Here is a 15,488-nt window from a genome sequence, read left to right as displayed (position 1 = left end):
CTCAACTACACCCATGAAACTAAAATCATAAGTCCTACTCAACTACACCCATAAAACTCAAATCACCAGCATACATTCAAACAAAAACTTATCGATAATAAGAGATCATACAAGATCCAAGTGCCAAAAGGTACAAGCCTGAAAATGTCGACGATAACATAATAAGAAAACCAAGGAGAAGATCTAAAATGAAAATCCTCGCAACCTGGAGGGGGAAACTAGTGACTGAAACTCCTTCGGACAACCTCAACCTGAAATGGTAATAACGGGGATGAGTCCAACACTCAGCGGATACCTAGTTGACATGTATAGTAAATAATAATCGGCAGTAATAAATATGTGTACAGTCTCCAGAAGTAATGAAACAATGCACAACTAAAGATAAGGGAGAAACTGTACTCACCAAGACCTCCTATCAGGAAAACAAGGTTGTCAGATCGAAAATACATGTCCCTATATGCATGTCAATCATATGCATTCATCCAATATGCAGCAAATAAAGTGTAGCAAATACAAGCAATAAATGCATCATGCATATGATGTCAATGGCATGTCCTGGTCACCCCTAACGCCAGTCAGCCATCTCACACACGATGGTAAGACCGAGTGAGTAGGGTTGTGACAACCGTGCACTCTGCCGTCACTACTCTTGATGAGTGACCGAGTGGACGGGATGCTTTCGGAGTACACCTATCCTCCTACCCCAAATCATAAATGGGGGAGCACAATGCTCTCATCTCCCTGAGGCAATCCAGAGGAGGGATCTCTATCGGCTACGACGTTGCGTCACACTATCCATGAGAGGACCAATGGAGCCAAACAGAGCAAATCTGTCTGCCGGCTACCACGCTGCGTCACACTACCCAAAAGTGAATCAGCGGATCCTAACAGAGCATAAATGTCACACACCCTGCCTGATATACCACTAACCCATGAGTAGTTGTGTGTGCAGATCCATGCAACTGGCGATGCACTCAATAATAATGGAGTCGACTATTGCACAGCATGCAATCATGCGAGATGGTGCATGACACTAAGCATAGAAATATCCTGATCATATCTACCTCCATAAAAACATGTACCAAATATGTGGATCAAATAATATGATCTAGGTACACAGGTCAGGTATGGTATCTAACCAGTTTGGTATATCATAAGACATGACATGTCACTACCTTTATAACATAAATAATAAATAGGGCATGAATGCTAAACAAGTAACACACAAAACATGCTCAAAAACAAATAGTGACATGTCGATGCAGATATAAACATAATTATTACTACTTGTTAAAATCTGTTAGGACCGAAAAGTAGCTAGAGGGGGGTGAATAGCTCGTTGCGTGCTCTTTGCTCGGCGTTGCTTGTTTCTTCAAAGATGCGCAGCGGAAAATACAGAAACAAACCACACAACGTTAACAAGGTTGGTTTACTTGGTATCCACCTCACAAGAGGTGACTAGTCCAAGGATCCACACCTACACACACACCCTCCACTAATAAAACTCTCCTTTATGGTAACTACCAAGGGCGGAGAAGCCCTACAAGACTCAATACAAGAAGAAAGGGAAAGGTAATGAAATACAAGCTTACAAGCTTACAATGAGTGCTGAAACCCTAACCCTAGCTTTCTTCCTTGTCTTTGATCTGCCTCTTGACTTGGAAAACCTCCAAGATCCTTCAAGAACTGGCGATCTGAGCTTTGAGAGCGCTGTGGAAAAGCTGGCGAGAGATCTTATATGAAACCGTGAAGAGATGCCGCAGCCATCGCATGCCTGTAGCTCAAATACGATGCAACGGTCGGATCCCGATCGATTCGAAAACTCCCAATCGATCGGGGAGGCTTTGGATCGATCCACGGATCGATCCAGAGCGCCTCTGTGCTCTGGAGAAAACGCCTGGATCGATCCACGGATAGATCCAGCGCTTATCGCACGAACCAGCAGCGTCTCAATCGATCGGCAGATCGATTGGGACCTCTGGATCGATCCACTGATCGATCCAGAGGCTCTCTGTTCGCTGGGAAAGGCCTGGATCGATCCACTGATCGATCCAGCTCCTGGTTTTTGCTCAAAACCAAGTCACAAGCCTCTCAAACCAACATTCGGTCAACCTTGACCTGTTGGTATATCATGCCTAGCATCTGGTCACTCCCTTGACCTGCCAAGACTCCCCACCAAGTATCCGGTCAATCCCTTTGACCCACTTGGACTTTTCTCCTCTTGCCAAGTATCCTGTCAAATCCTTTGACCTACTTGGACTTTCCTTCATCATGCCAAGTATCCGGTCACTCCCTTGACCTACTTGGACTTTCACCATCATCATGCCAAGTATCCGGTCACTCCCTTGACCTACTTGGACTTTCACCAGATGTCTGGTCAATCTTGACCCATCTGGATTTCCCTGTGTCTGGCTTCACTCACCAGGACTTCCAATCTGCCTAGCTTCACTCACTAGGACTTCTCTTCTACCTGGCTTCACTCACCAGGTCTTTCACCTAGCTTCACTCACTAGGATTTTCACCTGGCTTCACTCACCAGGATTTTTTTCTGCCTGGCTTCACTCACCAGGACTTTCACCTAGCTTCACTCACTAGGATTTTCACCTGGCTTCACTCACCAGGACTTTCACCTAACTTCACTTACTAGGATTTTCCTCCTGCCTAACATCCCAGTTAGGACTTCCCAGTCAAGTATCCGGTCATCCTTGACCTACTTGACTCTTCTTCAATCAACCTTGCATTGTCAAACATCGAAACCCAAACCAAGACTCAAGCTTGGTCAACCAGGTCAACTTTGACCTGAGGGATGTTGCACCAACAAAATCTACTAAGCATATCAACATGAGATATCAAAATAGATAATACAAGGTACCCGCCTCCAATAGAAAGGTCCAATCCAGCAAAATCTAAAGTCGAGACGCCCATCTCGAATCAGAGTCATGCGTCAAACAATATATAAATATTTTATTTAGCTAAATTCATAAGAATAGCTAAATAAAATCCCTAAGACTAAATTTAGGGTAAAACCCTAATCATTTCTCTTTCTAAAAGAATTTATTATAAGCATAATCACTCCAAAACTCACCCAAGTAAGAAACTTCCTTATTGGCTCACGGCTGGAAAGCGATTGTCGGAGAATGCTAACTGAAGGTGCCTGCTGCCGAAGCTCTGTGGCCAGAGCTCCTATGAATCTACTGCCATGAACAATAACTCCTATTAACACTACTGAAATCAACACCCAGTCTCTACAAACCTATATAAAAAAAATGCATACTACACTTCCTACCAATCTGATATCAGCCATAGCTTACCCTAAATCAATCGCTGACCACCTTCCTCTCTGGCTGGAGAACCAACAGAACCTCTTCGATAGTTGCGTGGCAGCTAGGGCACAAGGCAGTTCGCCAGCGATCTATTGTAGAGGCAGGTGGAAATCGGCCAGAGGAAGAAGATCGACTAAGGGGCTAGCCTTGTTCTCCATCGCGACCACTCCTAATGCTGGTGGCCGTAGAGATCAGCGGCGTCGCGACCTAGCCTCAGTTGGTAGTGGTCTGCGATCGAGTGAAGGGGAGAAAGGGGGAAACAGCGTGGATCTAGGGCAGAAAACGTGAGGGTCTAATGTTGACCCTTCCTTTCAGTGGCGGTGGCACTCGGCGGCAGCGGAGTCGGGATCGACATCGATGCGTTCTTGATCTCAGCGGCGGAGACACACTGAGAAGATGGAGAGGAATAGGAAGGAGGAGGACTCAAAGCTTCCTTTGGTCGGCGATTTTGTACACGAGGGGAGGAGAGGAAACAATGCGCGCGCGCGCGCGCACGAGGGGGGGGGGGTGCGTCTGCTGGAAAGGTAACGACACGACGTTGCGGGAGAAAAGGGAAAGAGGAGAGAAAACGACACAGGCGCGGGTCGGGTGTGGAAACGGGGAAGGAGAGGACAAAAGAAAAAGAAAAATAATTTAAAAATTCAACTTTTCCTCATTTAAATGGGGTAGCCTAAACAGACTTTCCCGGGATCCAATATTGATCCCCTTAAATTCGTCATACGAGTTCCGAAAAATCTCTGAAAATTTTCTAAAAATTCTGAAAATTTTCCCTATGGTTATTTGCCAATTTTCGATATTTTACATGCTTAGCATAGGCGGCTATCATTTTGGTAGTGCATCGATCATCAAGCTTGTAGTCGGAGTTCATCATGTGATCAAAGTAGCTGCGAGTGTTGCCTGGGTCATTTGCAATTTCACTGCGCTTTGCAAGTGCTTTAACAAGCTCCATGTATATTTCCTTTGTTGGTTTAACATTCACAACCTCCATTTCTCTTTCTCCGTTGCCCTTGGAAGATCAACCTTCAAATAAACTGAGATAATCGAACTATATGCCTTCGAGTCCAGCGTGAAACCTTCACTCTTCATGCTCTTGAAGACCTCCTTTGTGGCATCGAGGTTTCCTTGCTCACTGTACATGTGAAGTAAAATTGAGGGAAACAGTAACATTAGTCTTGATGCCAGCTTCGACCATCAATTTAAGAATTCTCTCAGCATCTTCGATGCAATCTTCTTTAGAATAAGCATCGATAGGCTTAGAGTAATCACGAACATTCACCTCAAAAGATTCCTCATTCAACAAAAGCTCAGAGAAATGCAATTTGTTGGGAAAAAAATTATTGGAGAAGTAATAAAGGAAATAATGGAAGAGAAGGAGAATCTCTATGTGGAAGAAGAGGAGAATAAAACAAAAACTCAACTTACTTCATTCATTAAAAAAGTTACATATTTATAGGCTTATTGAATAAGCACAAATAATCTAGATTTTTTTTTAATTCTATCTCCACGAGACTCTTATCCTTATCATGACACCTCATCAAATTTTATCCTATCACAAACTCTCATCAATAATTGCCACCTCATCATTCTATCTTCATAAACTTTTATCAACAATTTTTATCTCTAAAAATAAAGTTTAATTCCCAACACCCCCTCTTAAACTTGATTTTGTGACTCCAAGCAAATATCGCATTTTGATAAAGTCTTCAAATTTGAGTGGCTTTGTAAAGATGTCAGCAACTTGATCTTTAGTCTTCACATAGACTAGCTCCACATCTTTGTTTTTCACATATTCACGAATAGAATGAAAGTGAACATCAATATGCTTACTTCTTTGATGATATACAGGATTCTTTCCCAATGCAATTGTTGATTTGTTATTAATGCAAATTTGAATTGCTTCATTTTGTTCAAATTTTATCTCCTTTAGCAAACTTCTTAGCCATATAGCATGACTAACACATAAGAATGCTACAATGTACTTTGCTTCACAAGTGGAAAGAGTAACAATAGGTTTTTTTTTTTTACATCCAAGAAAATGTAGTATCTCCAATGAAAAATGTAAAACCGGAAGTGCTTTTCCGGTCATCACAGTCTCCACCCCAATCACTAACTGAATATCTAACAAATTGAGAATTGTTAGAGTGAGAATAAAATAATCTGTGATTCAGAGTACCTCGGACATAATGAAGGATTCGCTTGGCCGCCTTCCAATAAATCTCTTTAGGCTCCTCCATGAACCTGCTTACAAGACCGACTCCATATAATATATATGGTCAAGTGCAAGTTAAGTACCGCAAGCTTCCCACCAAGCTTTTGAAACGTGTGGGATCAACTATATTTCTTTCGTCACTCTTGGATAGCTTTATTCCACAATCCACCGGTGTGTTAATTAGATTACAATCATCCATTCTAAATCTCTTGAGGACCTCCTTGCATATTGTTCTTGAGTCATAAATATGCCATCAACTCCTTGTTTCACCTCCAAGCCGAGAAAATAGGACATAAGTCTCATATCGGTCATATCAAATGCTTTTCTCATAGCTTCCTTAAAAAGTTTTATCATTTGAGGTGAATTTCCTGTTAGAATTAGATCATCTACATATAATGATACTAATAAAATGTTATCATTATCTGCTCTTACATAAATAGCATGCTCATACTGTCCGAGCGCTGAGTCGACGGACGCTGGGGACGTGGTACGCTCCGTTGTCTCCGACTGGTGGTGTAGCTCTCCGGCGAACTTGCAAAGAAGCCGAGCCGGTAGGGGTTTCCCGGCGACGACCCTCCGACGCTCAAGTCAGGCAACGAGAGAGGCAGCGTAATGTGGCTACAGTAAAGAGTTGCGCATACCTTCGTCGACGCCTGGGGGTCCTTATATAGGACCCCGGGGAGGCGCGGACACGCTTTTCGATGCGTGCACGCTTCCCCAAACACACCTTAACGAACCTATGTCAGAAAAGTACCCCTGACGTCATTCCGTAATCATCTGAGCATATCCCGGATGTGACGGTGGAAGCTTCCACCATATGATCCTGTGTACGGCTCGACCGCCAACTCCGCTGCTTGTCGGCGGTAGGTGTCTTGAGGATGATGTTATCCCCTGTCTCCTTTGTTCTCTTGCGTTCCCTGTCTGTTCCAGGGCCGAGCGGGTCGGCCGCTCGGCAAACGTATTACTTCTGTCGCCGGTTGTAGGTATCGGTCCGACCGAGAGTTCTCTCGGCCGTATGCTTGGATGAGATTGCTCCTGCCTCTGTTGCCTGGTGCCCCGGCCGAACGGACATCCCGCTCGGCCTTGAAACCTTTTTACCTTAGAGCATCGGAAACCCGACCCCTAGTTGGGTTGTCTTTCATTCGTCTCGGGGGATTCACGGCCGATCGACCTGCTTCGTCCTGTCGATCGGCCTGCTTCGTCCGGTCGGCCGGGACTCAGGGTTGAATCTCTTGTCCTTTGACTTCCACGTGTCGTTGACCTTTCGCCAACGAGGGTCCCCCGTCCTTATCACCGGATTACATGTCTCCCCTTCAAGTCTAGTCGAAGGAGGCGCTAAAGACCGACTGACTGAACTGCCGGTTGGCCTGAATGACACCGTCCTGCCACTCCGGAATGTTCCTCCTCACGGCCGCTCAGCCTCTTCCGAGCGCTGGCTTTGCTGGTGTGTCGACGGTCAATGCTGACGCCCTTCGGATCTCCTCAGGATTCATGCAAATCCTCCCCATTAAGACCGAGCACGCGCTCTGTGCGTCGTAATGGCGCTAATTAAGTGCGAGTCTATGACATGGTGCCACATGGCGCCTTCGCTGGAGTCATCATACGGCTCGGCGATGTGTCCGATGGGACATCGATGGTTTGAAATGAACGGCCCGATGGGGGCCTTGGTTCCTGTGACCTGCATCGGACGGTCGAGGCCGATCGGGTCCGACCTTATAAAGCCATCACCTTCCTCTTCCGTCACACTTTTGCCTTCGCGTGTCCCGCCGCCTTTCTTCGGTGCTTCAGCGTTCCGGCAACTTCGCTTCACTATTTTCCGACGATTCCCCGCCGTCTTCCTTCGATCCCCAGCCTCTTCGTAAGGTTCCTCCGCCTTTCGTCTCTGATTTCCTCATCTTTTTTGTCGAGTTCTCGTCTTCTGGTCGCTATCCCTTTCATCGTCTCCTTGTCGTGTGTCATTTTCTATTCTCTTGGCTTTTGCTTTCTTGCCTGATCGAATAATGGCCAGTTCATCCCGATCCGTAGATCTCACTTTAGGTCCCTGGTATACTACCATGGAATCTCGCTTCGATCGGCGTGACGCCGAGGCTTTGCTTGATGGTTTTGACATTCCATCTGACTTTGAACTTATTCTACCCTCACCAACAACTCAGCCTCACAAACCGCCGAGCGGAGCCATTTGTTTTTTCCGCGACCAATTCACGACCGATCTGTGGTTTCCTCTTCACCCCTTCTTCGCCGATGTTTGCAACTTCTTTGGTCTTCCGCTCGCCCAACTAGTTCCCAATACTTTTCGCCTTTTGTGTGGAGTGGTGATACTGTTCAAGATACACCGCATCCCTCTCCGACCAGAAATTTTTTACTATTTTTATTATCCTAAGCAGTCCGAGCTGGGTACCTATCTATTCCAGGCTCGGCCCGACCTAGTCTTCTTTGATAAACTTCCCTCCTCCAATAAACACTGGAAGGAGTATTACTTTTATCTTCGTCTTCCCGAGCGGACTCCCTTCCGAACCAAATGGCAGGTCGGACCGTCTACTTCTCCTGAGCTAAAAAGATTCAAGACCCGACCGGACTACCTCGAGGTCGCGAACATGCTTGCCGGTCTGAAGCTCGGTTATCTTGCAATGTCATATCCCTTGCACCATGTTTCGAGCTGCTTTCCAACGAACTGTCGCCCGTTATCCGACACGAGCCGACGCGAGATGCCGAACCAACAGATGATGTGTTTCCAGATGAATTTCTTGACCATCTGCTCGGTTATCTTGGCCAATGGCTCAGCCTCCACCCACTTGGAGAAGTAATCGACGACCACCAGTAGAAACTTCCGTTGTCCAATCGCCATAGGGAAAGGTCCTACGATGTCCATGCCCCACTGGTCGAACGGGCAAGATACTGTGGATGCTTTAATTTCCTCCGTCGTCTTATGCGAGAAATTATGGTACTTCTGACAGGAAATGCATGTTGCGACGGTCCGAGCGGCGTCCTCATGCAGAGTTGGCCAGAAGTATCTGGCCAGCAGGATCTTTCTAGCCAGAGACCGGCCGCTCGGATGACCTCCGCAAGATCCTTGGTGTACCTCTTGGAGAATGTATTCTGTATCCTCTGAGCTGACACACTTTAGCAGCGGTCGAGAGAAAGCCTTTTTGTAAAGCTAATCTCCGATGAGAGTGAACCGGCCGGCTCTCCTCCTTAGTAGCTGAGCTTCGTCCCCATCGGACGGCGTGGCCCCTGAGCGCAGAAACTCCATGATGGCTGTCCTCCAATCGCTCGGGAATGTGAGGTCTTCCATCCGGTCTATGTGCGCTACCAAGGATACTTGCTCGATTGGTTGCTGGATGACGACCGCGATATCGAGCTTGCGAGCTTGGCTAATTCATCTGCCGCCTGGTTTTCCGCTCGGGGTATCTTCTGGACCATCACCTCGGTGAAGCTAGTCTTGAGTTTTTCAAAAGCCTCTGCGTACAATCTGAGTCTTGCATTGTTTATCTCGAAGGCACCCATGAGTTGTTGAGCGGCTAGTTGGGAATCTGAGTGAATCACCACCCGGCTAGCCCCAACATGCCGTGCGGCTTGCAGTCCGGCTATGAGGGCTTCGTACTCTGCCTCGTTATTTGTTGCCCGATAGTCCAGCCGGACGGACAAATGCATTCGCTCTCCCTGAGGCGAAAGTAGCAGGATCCCAATTCCGCTCCCGAGCCGAGTGGACGATCCGTCCACATATATTTTCCATGTAGCTTCGAGCTCGGACTTTTATACCTCAGTCACAAAATCGGCCAAGGACTGTGCCTTGATCGCCGAGCAGGGTTGATATTGGATGTCGAATTCGCTAAGTTCCGTTGTCCACTTGATGAGCCGTCCGGATGCTCCAGGGTTCAGGAGTACCCTCACCAACGGGCTGTTCGTCATCACAATAATGGTGTGCGCCAAAAAGTAAGGGCGCAACCTCCGAGCGGCAAGGACCAAGGCGAAGGCCAACTTCTCGAAACCGGTGTAGCGAGACTCAACATCCTTTAAGATATGGCTTAAAAAGTATACAGGTTGTTCCTCGCCGCTCGGCCTTACTAATGCTGAGCCCACAGCATGCTCAGTTGAAGATAAATAAATGCGAAGTGGCTCACCTACAGCCGGTTTTGCCAACACAGGTAAGGAATTCAGGTAAGTCTTCAGTTCCTCGAATGCCCGATCGCACTCCTCGTCCCATTGAAACTTGGTGGCTTTACGGAGAATCTTGAAGAATGGCAGGCTCTGGTCGGCGGTCTTAGAGATAAACCTTGACAGCACTGTTATCTGACCGGTGAGACGTTGTACCTCTCGAAGATTTCTGGGAGGCAACATGTCTTGTAAGGCCTTTATCTTGCTGGGGTTCGCCTCTATGCCCCGCTCGGTCACGATATACCCCAGGAAGCGCCCGCCTTTTGCTCCGAACAGGCACTTCTGAGGATTAAGCTTGACTCCGTATCTTCTTAATGTTTGGAAAGTCTCCTCCATATCCGCATAGAGATCGGCCGCTCGGAAGGACTTGATAAGTATGTCGTCCACATACACTTCCAAGTTGCGTCCGATCTGCTCCCTGAATACCTTGTTCATTAGACGCTGGTAGGTGGCTCCTGCATTCTTCAGCCCAAACGACATTACATTGTAGCAGTAGGTGTCATCCGCCGTTACGAAGCTGACCTTCTCCTAGTCTTCTCGGGCGAGCGGCACTTGATGGTAGCCTTGGTATGCATCCAGCATGCATATCAGCTCGCACCCGGCCGTGGAGTCCACCAGCTGATCAATCCGAGGCAGGGGGTAGAAGTCCTTCGGGCATGCCTTGTTCAAGTCTCGGAAGTCGATGCAGACTCTCCACTTGTTGCCCAGCTTGGAGATCAGAACCACATTTGCGAGCCAACTTGGGAATTGCACTTCCCTTATGTGGCCGGCCTCCAGAAGCTTCTCTATCTCCGCCCAGATTATTACATTCTGCTCCGCGCTGAAGTCTCTCTTCCTTTGCTTCACCGGCCGAGCGTCTGGCCGGACGTGAAGTTCATGTTGCGCCACGCTTGGCGAGACCCCTGGCAGCTCATGGGTCGACCAAGCGAAGACGTCGCAGTTTCGTCGTAGGCATTTGATCAGCTTCTCCTTCTGCTTCTCCTCCAGATCGGATGCTATGAAGGTGGTGGCCTCCGGTCGAGAAGAGTCAATCTGCACCTCCTCTTTCTCTTCATAAACCAAAGAAGGAGGTTTCTCGGTTATAGTATTTACCTCGACTCGTGACACTTTCCGAGAGGACTTGGATTCTGCTCGGACCATCTCCACATAACATCTCCGAGCCGCCAGTTGGTCTCCCCGCATCTCCCCTACTTGATCTTCCACCGGGAACTTGATCTTCTGGCAGAAGGTAGAGACGACCGCCCGGAACTCGTTGAGTGCCGGTCGCCCCAAGATAACGTTGTATGTAGAAGGAGCATCAACCACGATGAAGGTGGCGGTCCTTGTCCTTCTGAGCGGCTCCTCGCCCAACGAGATAGCTAGCCGGACTTGGCCGACCGGCAAGACTTCGTTCCCAGTGAACCCGTAGAGGGGGGTCGTCATTAGCAGTAGTTCAGCTCGGTCTATTTGCAGTTGGTCGAAAGCCTTCTTGAATATTATATTGACCGAGCTGCCTGTGTCAATGAAAATGTGGTGAATAGTATAGTTGGTTATTACCGCTCGAATGATCAGGGCGTCATCGTGTGGGACTTCAACTCCTTCGAGGTCCCTAGGCCCGAAGCTGATCTCGGGTCCGCTCGCCCTTTCCTGGCTGCAGCCGACCGCGTGGATCCTCAGCTGTCTTGCGTGTGCCTTTCTGGCTCTATTGGAATCTCCGCCGGTCGGGCCTCCGGCGATGATGTTGATCTCGGCCCGAGATGCGTTGCCCCTATTTTTCTCCTCCCGAGCGGAAGGTTGAGGTCGTTCGCGCGACGCCCGATGGTGAGCTCCGGGCTGCTGACGATGCTGCCGCTCGGGGGATCTCCTTTCTATCCTTTGAACGGGGCTTCGTTGTCGATGTTGCCGGTCTGGTGAAGGCGATCGGCGGCGGTAGCTCCTTGGCGCGGGATGAGTGATGGGGGGAGGCTCCGACAGTCGCGGGTGTTGTGAGTAGCCGACTGATGGAGTGAACAAAACATCGGGGTCCATACCTTCCCCCTGGGCTTGGGCCGATCAGCCGCGACTTGCTGGACGGCGTGTGGCCGAGTGTGATGATCAGGACGGGCGACTTTGGCTCGCGGTCCTCTGGGGGCTGGTGACTGACGGGCTGCTTCCGCTTGGCGGAAGCTAGTTGGTCCGTCTGGGCTTCCTTTCTTCTTGCCGCCTGGGCCTCCTCCACATTAATGTATTCGTTGGCCTTATGCAACATATGGTCGTAGTCCCAGGGGGGGGCTTCCGGATGAGCGAGCGGAAGAAGTCACCGTCCACGAGCCCTTACGTGAACGCGTTCATCATTGTTTCTAAGGTGACCGATGGAATGTCCATGGCCACCAGGTTGAAGCGCTGGATGTACGCTCGGAGCAGCTCCCTCGCGCCTTACTTGATGGCAAACAGATTGACGCTTGTCTTCTGGTGGCGCCTGCTGCTTGCAAAATGATGGAGGAACACCGTTCGGAATTTCTTAAAACTTATGATGGATCCGTCCGACAGTCTCCGAAACCACCGATGCGCCGATCCCGAAAGCGTGGTGAGGAACACTCGGCATTTCACACCATCTGTGTATTGATGCAGAGTGGCGGTGCTGTCGAACTTACCCAGGTGGTCGTCTGGGTCGGTTGTCCCGTTTTACTCCCCGATCGCGGGGGGTGCATAATGCTTCGGCAGCGGATCGTGAAGAATGGCGTCTGAAAACTGTCGGTTGATCCGCTCGGGTGACGAGTCTGTTCGGGGCGCCTTTCCTTTTCTGACGTCCCAGACGGGTGCTTCGTCCGATGAAGATCCCTTGTCTTGATTGGCTTGCGCTACCTCCGAGGGCTTCTGGAACAGATCCCGATGAAAAGGTATCGGGGCGGGCGACGCCCCCATCTGAGTGTCGGTCAGCCCCTTATTTTGCCCCCATATTGAGAGCTACTCCTGTCTGTCTTCGGGTGGGGCTCGGCCCCTCGAGGCTGATGTCGCCTGCTGTGTTACCCGCTCGGCCTGAGCTTTCTGCTGCTGCTTCACGATTTTTGCTGCTCGCGCTTGGATGAGTGCTTCGAGCTCCTCAGGAGAGAGCGTTACTAGAAGTTGACGTCCAACTTCTTCCATCTTCTAGGCTCGGATTCAGGTGCGTTCTCACAGACGGCGCCAATTTGATCCTGTCCGAGGGTTGAGTCGACGGACGCTGGGAACGTGGCACGCTCCGCTGTCTTCGACTGATGGTGTAGCTCTCCGGCGAACCTGCAAAGAAGCCGAGCCGGTAGGGGTTTCCCGGCGACAGCCCTCCGACGCTCAAGTCAGGCAACGCGAGAGGCAGCGTAATGTGGCTACAGTAAAGAGTTGCACATACCTTCGTCGACATCTGGGGGTCCTTATATAGGACCCCGGGGAGGCACGGGCACACTTCTCGATGCGTGCACGCTTCCCCAAACATACCTTAACGAGCCTGTGTCAGAAAAGTACCCCTGACGCCATTCCGCAATCGTCCGAGCATATCCCGGATGTGACGGTGGAAGCTTCCACCGTATGATCCTATGTACGGCTCGACCGCCAACTCCGCTGCTTGTCGGCGGAAGGTGTCTCGAGGATGATGTTATCCCCTGTCTCCTTTGTCCTCTTGCATTCCCTGTCTGTTCCAGGGCCGAGCGGGTCGGCCGATCGGCAAACGTATTACTTCTGTCGCCTGTTGTAGGTATCGGTCCGACCGAGAGTTCTCTCGGTCGTATGCTCGGATGAGATTGTTCCTGCCTCTGTTGCCTGGTGCCCCGACCGAACAGACATCCCGCTCGGCCTTGAAACCTTTTTACCTTAGAGCATTGGAAACTCGACCCCTAGTCGGGTTGTCTTTCATTCGTCTCGGGGGATTCACGGCCGGTCGCCCTGCTTCGTCCGGTAGATCGGCCTGCTTCGTCCGGTCGGCCGGGATTCAGGGTTGAATCTCTTGTCCTTTGACTTCCACGTGTCGTTGACCTTTCACCAACGAGGGTCCCCCATCCTTATCACCGGATCAAGGGCATTGCATAAATCTATTTTCTTTGAAGTATGCATCAATTCTTGAATTCCATGCTCTCAATGCTTGCTTCAAGCCATAGAGAGCTTTCTTCAACTTCAACACCTTTCTTTCTTGCCCCCTCTTGATGTATCCAACCGGTTGTTCAACATAGACTTCTTCTTCTAAGTAGTCATTAAGAAATATTGATTTGATATCAAACTGAAATATTTGCCACTTTAGTTGAACGACTAAAGAAATTATCAACCTTATAGTCTTCATTCGGGCAACGGGGAGCAAACACTTCTTCATAGTCAATGTCGACCTTTTGTTTGTAGCCTTTTGTCACAAGTCGCGCTTTGTACTTTTCTATTTCTCCTTGAGCATTTTTCTTCACTTTATAAACTCACTTCACACCAATGAGTTTGTGGTCATTTGGCAAAGTAGTAAGATGCAAAGTTTTATTTTTCTCAATTACCTTCATCTCTTCATCCATGACTTTTTTCCACTTGCTATCTTTAATAGCTTCTTCAAAAGATACAATCTCTTCATTAGCATAAAGACAAATGAGATTAAGTGGAGTTGCCATCTTTTATAATTCTTGAAAACTCCTTGTCTTTTGTGGTGGAGGATTTTCTTCATCCGAGGATGATGAAGAAGTAGGTGACGGATGATGGTGGAGTTAGTTCTTTCTCCTTCACTTGTTCTTCTTGAATCATCACCATATTAGAGCTCCAATTCCAAGCACCATCTTCTTGAAATTCAACATCTTTATTTATGATAATCATTCTGTTCACTGGATTATGGAGTCTATAAGCCTTCGATCTTGCATCTTAGCCAATGAAAATGCAAGGTAAGGTTTTGTCATCAAGCTTTATTCTTCTTTGATCCAGAATGTGTGCATAGGCAATACACCCGAAAATCTTCAAATGAGATACACATAGCTTGTATCCGGTCTATGCTTCTTGTGGTGTAATTCCTTCTAGATTCCTTGTAGGAGATATATTTAGCAAATACACCGCACAATTTACGGCTTCAACCCAAAATTCTTTAGGCACTTCTTTCATTTTTAGCATACTTCAAACCATGTCAAAAATAGTTCGGTTCTTCCTTTTAGCAACTCCATTTGTTGAGGGGAATAAGGTGCTGTTAAAGACCTCCAGATGCCATGATTTTTACAGAATTTTTCAAATTCTTTTGTGGTGAATTCACCACCACAATCTGATCGCATTGCCTTGATAGTATAGCCGGATTGATTTTCTACCAATCCTTTGAATTCCTTGAATTTCTCAACAGCATCATCTTTATTCATCAAAAGATAGACTCAAGTTTTTCTGTTGAAATCATCAATAAAGGTTAGAAAATATCGACGAACTCCAAAGGAGGTCGAAGTGATTGGTCCACATATGTATGTATGAATGAGTTCAAGAGGTTTCTTAGCTTGGTTGTGCGGTTCATTCGGAAAACTTGCTCTAGGGTGTTTGCCAAGAACACACCCTTCACAAATATCATCTTGAGCATTAATATGAGGAAGACCATTCACCATTCCTTTGCTTGAGAGGAGCTTTAGAGCTCTGAAGTTCACATGCCTGTACCTCATATGCCATAGTCATGTACTATTCTTTATGCATGCACTTAAATATTTTGCAGTAACATGCTTAATATCAAGAGAAAACATCCTATTTTTAGACATAGGAATATGAGCAATAAGTTTGCTTTGCTTTCTCAAACGAAGACTATCATCTTTTAGTTGCATATTAAAACATTTCTCAAGCAATTGTCCAAGACTAATAATATTTGTTTTCATGTCGGGCAC

At 47.9% G+C, this 15,488-nt stretch overlaps 1 long non-coding RNA gene across 1 annotated transcript; it reads right to left on the bottom strand.

Annotated features, from left to right (window-relative positions):
• LOC121982697 lies at window positions 1-3,819 on the bottom strand. The gene is made up of 3 exons (XR_006112194.1): window positions 3,312-3,819; window positions 3,086-3,194; window positions 1-251 (listed from the first exon to the last, which is right to left on the bottom strand). It is a non-coding gene; the product is annotated as an uncharacterized LOC121982697 (long non-coding RNA).
• Window positions 3,820-15,488: the final 11,669 nt, after the last annotated feature.

This window comes from Zingiber officinale, chromosome 5A (genome assembly GCF_018446385.1).
Source record: "Zingiber officinale cultivar Zhangliang chromosome 5A, Zo_v1.1, whole genome shotgun sequence".
NCBI lineage: Eukaryota > Viridiplantae > Streptophyta > Magnoliopsida > Zingiberales > Zingiberaceae > Zingiber > Zingiber officinale.
This window is presented reverse-complemented; position numbering and strand designations above follow the sequence as displayed.